A 15,717-nucleotide genomic window follows, 5' to 3' on the forward strand; every position below is an offset into this window, starting at 1 on the left:
TCATAATACACCCAGTAACATACACCCATCCCCACAAAATACACACAGTAACATACACCCATCCCCTCATAATACACAGTAACATACACCCATCCCCTCATAATACACCCAGTAACATACACCCATCCCCTCATAATACACACAGTAACATACACCCATCACCTCATAATACACACAGTAACATACCCCCATCCCCTCATAATACGCACAGTAACATACACCCATCCCCTCATAATACACACAGTAACATACACCCATCCCTCATAATACACTTAGTAACATACACCCATACCCTCATAATACACACAGTAACATACACCCATCCCCTCATAATACACACAGTAACATACACCCATCCCCTCATAATACACACAGTAACATACACCCATTACCTCATAATACACATAGTAACATACCCCCATCCCCTCATAATACACACAGTAACATACACCCATCTCCTTATAATACACACAGTAACATACACCCATCCCCTCATAATACACACAGTAACATACACCCATCCCCTCATAATACACACAGTAACATACACCCATCCCCTCATAATACACACAGTAACATACACCCATCCCCTCATAATACACACAGTAACATACACCCATCCCCTCATAATACACACAGTAACATACACCCATCACCTCATAATACACACAGTAACATACACCCATCCCCTCATAATACACACAGTAACATACACCCATCCCCTCATAATATACACAGTAACATAAACCCATCCCCTCATAATACACACAGTAACATACACCCATCACCTCATAATACACCCAGTAACATACACTCATCCCCTAATAATACACCCAGTAACATACACCCATCCCCTCAAAATACACACAGTAACATACACCCATCCCCTCATAATACACACAGAAACATACACCCATCACCTCATAATACACCCAGTAACATACACCCATCCCCTCATAATACACACAGTAACATACACCCATCACCTCATAATACACATAGTAACATACCCCCATCCCCTCATAATACGCAGGGTAACATTCACCCATCCCCTCATAATACACACAGTAACATACACCCATCCCTCATAATACACTTAGTAACATACACCCATACCCTCATAATACACTTAGTAACATACATCCATCACCTCATAATACACACAGTAACATACACCCATCCCCTCATAATACACACAGTAACATACACCCATCCCCTCATAATACACACAGTAAAATACACCCATCCCCTCATAATACACACAGTAACATACACCCATCCCCTCATAATACACACAGTAACATACACCCATCCCCTCATAATACACACAGTAACATACACCGATCACCTCATAATACACACAGTAACATACACCCATCCCCTCATAATACACACAGTAACATACACCCATACCCTCATAATACACACAGTAACATACACCCATCCCCTCATAATACACCCAGTAACATACACCCATCCCCTCATAATACACACAGTAACATACACCCATCACCTCATAATACACACAGTAACATACACCCATCCCCTCATAATACACACAGTAACATAGACCCATCCCCTCATAATACACACAGTAACATACACCCATCACCTCATAATACACACAGTAACATACCCCCATCACCTCATAATACACACAGTAACATACACCCATCCCCTCATAATACACACAGTAACATACACCCATCACCTCATAATACACCCAGTAACATACACCCATCCCCTCATAATACACTTAATAACATACATCCATCACCTCATAATACACACAGTAACATACACCCATCCCCTCATAATACACACAGTAATATACACCCATCTCCTCATAATTCACACAGTAACATACACCCATCCCCTCATAATACACACAGTAACATACACCCATCCCCTCATAATACACACAGAAACATACACGCATCCCCTCATAATACACACAGTAACATACACCCATCCCCTCATAATACACACAGTAACATATACCCATCCCCTCATAATGCACTTAATAACATACATCCATCACCTCATAATACACACAGTAACATCCATCCATCCCCTCATAATACACACAGTAACATACACCCATCCCCTCATAATACAGTCAGTAACATACACCCATCCCCTCATAATACACACAGTAACATACACACATCCCCTCATAATACACACAGTAACATACACCCATCACCTCATAATACACACAGTAACATACACCCATCCCCTCATAATACACACAGTAACATACACCCATCCCCTCATAATACACACAGTAACATACACCCATCACCTCATAATACACACAGTAACATACACCCATCCACTCATAATACACACAGTAACATACACCCATCCCCTCATAATATACACAGTAACATACACCCATCCCCTCATAATACACACAGTAACATACACCCATCACCTCATAATACACCCAGTAACATACACCCATCCCCTCATAATACACCCAGTAACATACACCCATCCCCTCATAATACACACAGTAACATACACCCATCCCCTCATAATACACACAGTAACATACACCCATCACCTCATAATACACCCAGTAACATACACCCATCCTCTCATAATACACACAGTAACATACACCCATCACCTCATAATACACAGAGTAACATACCCCCATCCCCTCATAATACACACAGTAACATACACCCATCCCCTCATAATACACACAGTAACGTACACCCATCCACTCATAATACACACAGTAACATACACCCATCCCCTCATAATACACTTAGTAACATACATCCATCACCTCATAATACACACAGTAACATACACCCATCACCTCATAATACACACAGTAACATACACCCATCCCCTCATAATACACACAGTAACATACACCCATCCCCTCATAATACACACAGTAACATACACCCATCACCTCATAATACACACAGTAACATACACCCATCCCCTCATAATACACAGTAACATACACCCATCCCCTCATTATACACACAGTAACATACACCCATCCCCTCATAATACACCCAGTAACATACACCCATCCCCTCATAATATACACAATAACATACACCCATCCCCTCATAATACACACAGTAACATACACCCATCCCCTCATAATACACACAGTAACATACCGCCATCCCCTCATAATACACACAGTAACATACACACCATCCCCTCCTAATACACACAGAAACATACACCGATCCCCTCATAATACACACAGTAACATACACCCATCTCCTCATAATACACACGGTAACATACAACCATCCCCTCATAATACACACAGTAACATACACCCATCCCCTCATAATACACAGTAACATACACCCATCACCTCATAATACACACAGTAACATACCCCCATCCCCTCATAATACACAGTAACATACCCCCATCCCCTCATAATACACAGTAACATTCACCCATCCCCTCATAATACACACAGTAACATACACCCATCCCCTCATAATACACACAGTAACATACACCCATCCCCTCATAATACACACAGTAACATACACCCATCCCCTCATAATACACACAGTATCATACACCCATCACCTCATAATACACCCAGAAACATACACCCATCCCCTCATAATACACACAGTAACATACACCCATCCCCTCATAATACACACAGTAGCATACACCCATCCCCTCATAATACACACAGTAACATACACCCATTACCTCATAATACACATAGTAACATAACCCCATCCCCTCATAATACACACAGTAACATACACCCATCCCCTTATAATACACACAGTAACATACACCCATCCCCTCATAATACACACAGTAACATACACCCATCCCCTCATAATACACACAGTAACATACACCCATCCCCTCATAATAGACACAGTAACATACACCCATCCCCTCATAATACACACAGTAACATACACCCATCCCCTCATAATACACACAGTAACATACACCCATCACCTCATAATACACACAGTAACATACACCCATCCCCTCATAATACACACAGTAACATACACCCATCCCCTCATAATATACACAGTAACATATACCCATCCCCTCATAATACACCCAGTAACATACACCCATCACCTCATAATACACCCAGTAACATACACCCATCCCCTCATAATACACCCAGTAACATACACCCATCCCCTCAAAATACACACAGTAACATACACCCATCCCCTCATAATACACACAGTAACATACACCCATCACCTCATAATACACCCAGTAACATACACCCATCCCCTCATAATACACACAGTAACATACACCCATCACCTCATAATACACACAGTAACATACCCCCATCCCCTCATAATACGCACAGTAACATACACCCGTCCCCTCATAATACACACAGTAACATACACCCATCCCTCATAATACACTTAGTAACATACACCCATACCCTCATAATACACTTAGTAACATACATCCATCACCTCATAATACACACAGTAACATACACCCATCCCCTCATAATACACACAGTAACATACACCCATCCCCTCATAATACACACAGTAACATACACCCATCCCCTCATAATACACACAGTAACATTCACCCATCCCCTCATAATACACACAGTAACATACACCCATCCCCTCATAATACACACAGTAACATACACCCATCCCCTCATAATACACACAGTAACATACACCCATCACCTCATAATACACACAGTAACATACACCCATCCCCTCATAATACACACAGTAACATACACCCATCCCCTCATAATACACACAGTAACATACACCCATCCACTCATAATACACACAGTAACATACACCCATCCCCTCATAATACACACAGTAACATACACCCATCCCCTCATAATACACACAGTAACATACACCCATCACCTCATAATACACACAGTAACATACACCGATCCCCTCATAATACACACAGTAACATACACCATCCCCTCATAATACACACAGTAACTTACACCCATCACCTCATAATACACACAGTAACATACACCCATCCCCTCATAATACACACAGTAACATACACCCATACCCTCATAATACAAACAGTAACATACATCCATCCCCTCATAATACACCCAGTAACATACACCCATCCCCTCATAATACACACAGTAACATACACCATCCCCTCATAATAAACACAGTAACATACACCCATCCCCTCATAATACACACAGTAACATACACCCATCTCCTCATAATACACTTAGTAACATACATCCATCACCTCATAATACACACAGTAACATACACCCATCCACTCATAATACACACAGTAACCTACACCCATCCCCTCATAATACACACAGTAACATACACCCATCCCCTCATAATACACACAGTAACATACACCAATCAACTCATAATACACACAGTAACATACACCCATCCCCTCATAATACACACAGTAACATACACCATCCCCTCATAATACACACAGTAACATACACCCATCACCTCATAATACACACAGTAACATACACCCATCCCCTCATAATACACACAGTAACATACACCCATACCCTCATAATACACACAGTAACATACACCCATCCCCTCATAATACACCCAGTAACATACACCCATCCCCTCATAATACACACAGTAACATACACCCATCCCCCCATAATACACACAGTAACATACACCGATCCCCTCATAATACACTCAGTAACATACATCCATCCCCTCATAATACACACAGTAACATACACCCATCACCTCATAATACACCCAGTAACACACACCCATCCCCTCATAATACACTTAGTAACATACATCCATCACCTCATAATACACACAGTAACATACACCCATCCCCTCATAATACACACAGTAACATACACCCATCCCCTCATAATACACCCAGTAACATACACCCATCCCCTCATAATACACACAGTAACATACACCCATCCCCTCATAATACACACAGTAACATACACACATCCCCTCATAATACACACAGTAACATACACCCATCCCCTCATAATACACACAGTAACATACACCCATCACCTCATAATACACCCAGTAACATACACCCATCCCCTCATAATACACTTAGTAACATACATCCATCACCTCATAATACACACAGTAACATACACCCATCCCCTCATAATACACACAGTAACATACACCCATCCCCTCATAATACACACAGTAACATACACCCATCCCCTCATAATACACACAGTAACATACCCCCATCCCCTCATAATACACACAGTAACATACACCCATCCCCTCATAATACACACAGTAACATACACCCATACCCTCATAATACACACAGTAACATACACCCATCCCCTCATAATACACCCAGTAACATACACCCATCCCCTCATAATACACACAGTAACATACACCCATCCCCCCATAATACACACAGTAACATACACCGATCCCCTCATAATACACTCAGTAACATACATCCATCCCCTCATAATACACACAGTAACATACACCCATCACCTCATAATACACCCAGTAACACACACCCATCCCCTCATAATACACTTAGTAACATACATCCATCACCTCATAATACACACAGTAACATACACCCATCCCCTCATAATACACACAGTAACATACACCCATCCCCTCATAATACACCCAGTAACATACACCCATCCCCTCATAATACACACAGTAACATACACCCATCCCCTCATAATACACACAGTAACATACACACATCCCCTCATAATACACACAGTAACATACACCCATCCCCTCATAATACACACAGTAACATACACCCATCACCTCATAATACACCCAGTAACATACACCCATCCCCTCATAATACACTTAGTAACATACATCCATCACCTCATAATACACACAGTAACATACACCCATCCCCTCATAATACACACAGTAACATACACCCATCCCCTCATAATACACACAGTAACATACACCCATCCCCTCATAATACACACAGTAACATACCCCCATCCCCTCATAATACACACAGTAACATACACCCATCCCCTCATAATACACACAGTAACATACACCCATCCCCTCTTAATACACACAGTAACATACACCCATCCCCTCATAATACACACAGTAACATACACCCATCACCTCATAATACACACAGTAACATACACCGATCCCCTCATAATACACACAGTAACATACACCATCCCCTCATAATGCACACAGTAACTTACACCCATCACCTCATAATACACACAGTAACATACACCCATCCCCTCATAATACACACAGTAACATACACCCATACCCTCATAATACAAACAGTAACATACACCCATCCCCTCATAATACACCCAGTAACATACACCCATCCCCTCATAATACACACAGTAACATACACCATCCCCTCATAATAAACACAGTAACATACAGCCATCCCCTCATAATACACACAGTAACATACACCCATCCCCTCATAATACACACAGTAACATACACCCATCACCTCATAATACCCCCAGTAACATACACCCATCCCCTCATAATACACTTAGTAACATACATCCATCACCTCATAATACACACAGTAACATACACCCATCCCCTCAAAATACACACAGTAATATACACCCACCTCCTCATAATACACACAGTAACATACACCCATCCCCTCATAATACACACAGTAACATACACCCATCCCCTCATAATACACACAGAAACATACACGCATCCCCTCATAATACACACAGTAACATACACCCATCCCCTCATAATACACACAGTAACATACACCCATCCCCTCATAATACACACAGTAACATACACCCATCCCCTCATAATACACACAGTAACATACACCCATCCCCTCATAATACACACAGTAACATACACCCATCCCCTCATAATACACACAGTAGCATACACCCATTCCCTCATAATACACACAGTAACATACACCCATCTCCTCATAATACACACGGTAACATACAACCATCCCCTCATAATACACACAGTAACATACACCCATCCCCTCATAATACACAGTAACATACACCCATCACCTCATAATACACACAGTAACATACCCCCATCCCCTCATAATACACAGTAACATACCCCCATCCCCTCATAATACACAGTAACATACACCCATCCCCTCATAATACACACAGTAACATACACCCATCCCCTCATAATACACACAGTAACATACACCCATCCCCTCATAATACACACAGTAACATACACCCATCCCCTCATAATACACACAGTATCATACACCCATCACCTCATAATACACCCAGAAACATACACCCATCCCCTCATAATACACACAGTAACATACACCCATCCCCTCATAATACACACAGTAGCATACACCCATCCCCTCATAATACACACAGTAACATACACCCATTACCTCATAATACACATAGTAACATACCCCCATCCCCTCATAATACACACAGTAACATACACCCATCCCCTTATAATACACACAGTAACATACACCCATCCCCTCATAATACACACAGTAACATACACCCATCCCCTCATAATACACACAGTAACATACACCCATCCCCTCATAATAGACACAGTAACATACACCCATCCCCTCATAATACACACAGTAACATACACCCATCCCCTCATAATACACACAGTAACATACACCCATCACCTCATAATACACACAGTAACATACACCCATCCCCTCATAATACACACAGTAACATACACCCATCCCCTTATAATATACACAGTAACATATACCCATCCCCTCATAATACACCCAGTAACATACACCCATCACCTCATAATACACCCAGTAACATACACCCATCCCCTCATAATACACCCAGTAACATACACCCATCCCCTCAAAATACACACAGTAACATACACCCATCCCCTCATAATACACACAGTAACATACACCCATCACCTCATAATACACCCAGTAACATACACCCATCCCCTCATAATACACACAGTAACATACACCCATCACCTCATAATACACACAGTAACATACCCCCATCCCCTCATAATACGCACAGTAACATACACCCATCCCCTCATAATACACACAGTAACATACACCCATCCCTCATAATACACTTAGTAACATACACCCATACCCTCATAATACACTTAGTAACATACATCCATCACCTCATAATACACACAGTAACATACACCCATCCCCTCATAATACACACAGTAACATACACCCATCCCCTCATAATACACACAGTAACATACACCCATCCCCTCATAATACACACAGTAACATTCACCCATCCCCTCATAATACACACAGTAACATACACCCATCCCCTCATAATACACACAGTAACATACACCCATCCCCTCATAATACACACAGTAACATACACCCATCACCTCATAATACACACAGTAACATACACCCATCCCCTCATAATACACACAGTAACATACACCCATCCCCTCATAATACACACAGTAACATACACCCATCCACTCATAATACACACAGTAACATACACCCATCCCCTCATAATACACACAGTAACATACACCCATCCCCTCATAATACACACAGTAACATACACCCATCACCTCATAATACACACAGTAACATACACCGATCCCCTCATAATACACACAGTAACATACACCATCCCCTCATAATACACACAGTAACTTACACCCATCACCTCATAATACACACAGTAACATACACCCATCCCCTCATAATACACACAGTAACATACACCCATACCCTCATAATACAAACAGTAACATACATCCATCCCCTCATAATACACCCAGTAACATACACCCATCCCCTCATAATACACACAGTAACATACACCATCCCCTCATAATAAACACAGTAACATACACCCATCCCCTCATAATACACACAGTAACATACACCCATCTCCTCATAATACACTTAGTAACATACATCCATCACCTCATAATACACACAGTAACATACACCCATCCACTCATAATACACACAGTAACCTACACCCATCCCCTCATAATACACACAGTAACATACACCCATCCCCTCATAATACACACAGTAACATACACCAATCAACTCATAATACACACAGTAACATACACCCATCCCCTCATAATACACACAGTAACATACACCATCCCCTCATAATACACACAGTAACATACACCCATCACCTCATAATACACACAGTAACATACACCCATCCCCTCATAATACACACAGTAACATACACCCATACCCTCATAATACACACAGTAACATACACCCATCCCCTCATAATACACCCAGTAACATACACCCATCCCCTCATAATACACACAGTAACATACACCCATCCCCCCATAATACACACAGTAACATACACCGATCCCCTCATAATACACTCAGTAACATACATCCATCCCCTCATAATACACACAGTAACATACACCCATCACCTCATAATACACCCAGTAACACACACCCATCCCCTCATAATACACTTAGTAACATACATCCATCACCTCATAATACACACAGTAACATACACCCATCCCCTCATAATACACACAGTAACATACACCCATCCCCTCATAATACACCCAGTAACATACACCCATCCCCTCATAATACACACAGTAACATACACCCATCCCCTCATAATACACACAGTAACATACACACATCCCCTCATAATACACACAGTAACATACACCCATCCCCTCATAATACACACAGTAACATACACCCATCACCTCATAATACACCCAGTAACATACACCCATCCCCTCATAATACACTTAGTAACATACATCCATCACCTCATAATACACACAGTAACATACACCCATCCCCTCATAATACACACAGTAACATACACCCATCCCCTCATAATACACACAGTAACATACACCCATCCCCTCATAATACACACAGTAACATACCCCCATCCCCTCATAATACACACAGTAACATACACCCATCCCCTCATAATACACACAGTAACATACACCCATACCCTCATAATACACACAGTAACATACACCCATCCCCTCATAATACACCCAGTAACATACACCCATCCCCTCATAATACACACAGTAACATACACCCATCCCCCCATAATACACACAGTAACATACACCGATCCCCTCATAATACACTCAGTAACATACATCCATCCCCTCATAATACACACAGTAACATACACCCATCACCTCATAATACACCCAGTAACACACACCCATCCCCTCATAATACACTTAGTAACATACATCCATCACCTCATAATACACACAGTAACATACACCCATCCCCTCATAATACACACAGTAACATACACCCATCCCCTCATAATACACCCAGTAACATACACCCATCCCCTCATAATACACACAGTAACATACACCCATCCCCTCATAATACACACAGTAACATACACACATCCCCTCATAATACACACAGTAACATACACCCATCCCCTCATAATACACACAGTAACATACACCCATCACCTCATAATACACCCAGTAACATACACCCATCCCCTCATAATACACTTAGTAACATACATCCATCACCTCATAATACACACAGTAACATACACCCATCCCCTCATAATACACACAGTAACATACACCCATCCCCTCATAATACACACAGTAACATACACCCATCCCCTCATAATACACACAGTAACATACCCCCATCCCCTCATAATACACACAGTAACATACACCCATCCCCTCATAATACACACAGTAACATACACCCATCCCCTCTTAATACACACAGTAACATACACCCATCCCCTCATAATACACACAGTAACATACACCCATCACCTCATAATACACACAGTAACATACACCGATCCCCTCATAATACACACAGTAACATACACCATCCCCTCATAATGCACACAGTAACTTACACCCATCACCTCATAATACACACAGTAACATACACCCATCCCCTCATAATACACACAGTAACATACACCCATACCCTCATAATACAAACAGTAACATACACCCATCCCCTCATAATACACCCAGTAACATACACCCATCCCCTCATAATACACACAGTAACATACACCATCCCCTCATAATAAACACAGTAACATACAGCCATCCCCTCATAATACACACAGTAACATACACCCATCCCCTCATAATACACACAGTAACATACACCCATCACCTCATAATACCCCCAGTAACATACACCCATCCCCTCATAATACACTTAGTAACATACATCCATCACCTCATAATACACACAGTAACATACACCCATCCCCTCAAAATACACACAGTAATATACACCCACCTCCTCATAATACACACAGTAACATACACCCATCCCCTCATAATACACACAGTAACATACACCCATCCCCTCATAATACACACAGAAACATACACGCATCCCCTCATAATACACACAGTAACATACACCCATCCCCTCATAATACACACAGTAACATACACCCATCCCCTCATAATACACACAGTAACATACACCCATCCCCTCATAATACACACAGTAACATACACCCATCCCCTCATAATACACACAGTAACATACACCCATCCCCTCATAATACACACAGTAGCATACACCCATTCCCTCATAATACACACAGTAACATACACCCATCTCCTCATAATACACACGGTAACATACAACCATCCCCTCATAATACACACAGTAACATACACCCATCCCCTCATAATACACAGTAACATACACCCATCACCTCATAATACACACAGTAACATACCCCCATCCCCTCATAATACACAGTAACATACCCCCATCCCCTCATAATACACAGTAACATACACCCATCCCCTCATAATACACACAGTAACATACACCCATCCCCTCATAATACACACAGTAACATACACCCATCCCCTCATAATACACACAGTAACATACACCCATCCCCTCATAATACACACAGTATCATACACCCATCACCTCATAATACACCCAGAAACATACACCCATCCCCTCATAATACACACAGTAACATACACCCATCCCCTCATAATACACACAGTAGCATACACCCATCCCCTCATAATACACACAGTAACATACACCCATTACCTCATAATACACATAGTAACATACCCCCATCCCCTCATAATACACACAGTAACATACACCCATCCCCTTATAATACACACAGTAACATACACCCATCCCCTCATAATACACACAGTAACATACACCCATCCCCTCATAATACACACAGTAACATACACCCATCCCCTCATAATAGACACAGTAACATACACCCATCCCCTCATAATACACACAGTAACATACACCCATCCCCTCATAATACACACAGTAACATACACCCATCACCTCATAATACACACAGTAACATACACCCATCCCCTCATAATACACACAGTAACATACACCCATCCCCTTATAATATACACAGTAACATATACCCATCCCCTCATAATACACCCAGTAACATACACCCATCACCTCATAATACACCCAGTAACATACACCCATCCCCTCATAATACACCCAGTAACATACACCCATCCCCTCAAAATACACACAGTAACATACACCCATCCCCTCATAATACACACAGTAACATACACCCATCACCTCATAATACACCCAGTAACATACACCCATCCCCTCATAATACACACAGTAACATACACCCATCACCTCATAATACACACAGTAACATACCCCCATCCCCTCATAATACGCACAGTAACATACACCCATCCCCTCATAATACACACAGTAACATACACCCATCCCTCATAATACACTTAGTAACATACACCCATACCCTCATAATACACTTAGTAACATACATCCATCACCTCATAATACACACAGTAACATACACCCATCCCCTCATAATACACACAGTAACATACACCCATCCCCTCATAATACACACAGTAACATACACCCATCCCCTCATAATACACACAGTAACATACACCCATCCCCTCATAATACACACAGTAACATACACCCATCCCCTCATAATACACACAGTAACATACACCCATCCCCTCATAATACACACAGTAACATACACCCATCACCTCATAATACACACAGTAACATACACCCATCCCCTCATAATACACACAGTAACATACACCCATCCCCTCATAATACACACAGTAACATACACCCATCCACTCATAATACACACAGTAACATACACCCATCCCCTCATAATACACACAGTAACATACACCCATCCCCTCATAATACACACAGTAACATACACCCATCACCTCATAATACACACAGTAACATACACCGATCCCCTCATAATACACACAGTAACATACACCATCCCCTCATAATACACACAGTAACTTACACCCATCACCTCATAATACACACAGTAACATACACCCATCCCCTCATAATACACACAGTAACATACACCCATACCCTCATAATACAAACAGTAACATACATCCATCCCCTCATAATACACCCAGTAACATACACCCATCCCCTCATAATACACACAGTAACATACACCATCCCCTCATAATAAACACAGTAACATACACCCATCCCCTCATAATACACACAGTAACATACACCCATCTCCTCATAATACACTTAGTAACATACATCCATCACCTCATAATACACACAGTAACATACACCCATCCACTCATAATACACACAGTAACCTACACCCATCCCCTCATAATACACACAGTAACATACACCCATCCCCTCATAATACACACAGTAACATACACCAATCACCTCATAATACACACAGTAACATACACCCATCCCCTCATAATACACACAGTAACATACACCATCCCCTCATAATACACACAGTAACATACACCCATCACCTCATAATACACACAGTAACATACACCCATCCCCTCATAATACACACAGTAACATACACCCATACCCTCATAATACACACAGTAACATACACCCATCCCCTCATAATACACCCAGTAACATACACCCATCTCCTCATAATACACACAGTAACATACACCCATCCCCTCATAATACACACAGTAACATACACCGATCCCCTCATAATACACACAGTAACATACATCCATCCCCTCATAATACACACAGTAACATACACCCATCACCTCATAATACACCCAGTAACACACACCCATCCCCTCATAATACACTTAGTAACATACATCCATCACCTCATAATACACACAGTAACATACACCCATCCCCTCATAATACACACAGTAACATACACCCATCCCCTCATAATACACCCAGTAACATACACCCATCCCCTCATAATACACACAGTAACATACACCCATCCCCTCATAATACACACAGTAACATACACCCATCCCCTCATAATACACACAGTAACATACACCCATCCCCTCATAATACACACAGTAACATACACCCATCACCTCATAATACACCCAGTAACATACACCCATCCCCTCATAATACACTTAGTAACATACATCCATCACCTCATAATACACACAGTAACATACACCCATCCCCTCATAATACACACAGTAACATACACCCATCCCCTCATAATACACACAGTAACATACACCCATCCCCTCATAATACACCCAGTAACATACACCCATCCCCTCATAATACACACAGTAACATACACCCATCCCCTCATAATACACACAG

This window comes from Phyllobates terribilis, unplaced genomic scaffold, assembly GCF_046119375.1.
Source record: "Phyllobates terribilis strain yellow unplaced genomic scaffold, ASM4611937v1 Scaffold_1__5_contigs__length_1240528914, whole genome shotgun sequence".
NCBI classification, from domain to species: domain Eukaryota; kingdom Metazoa; phylum Chordata; class Amphibia; order Anura; family Dendrobatidae; genus Phyllobates; species Phyllobates terribilis.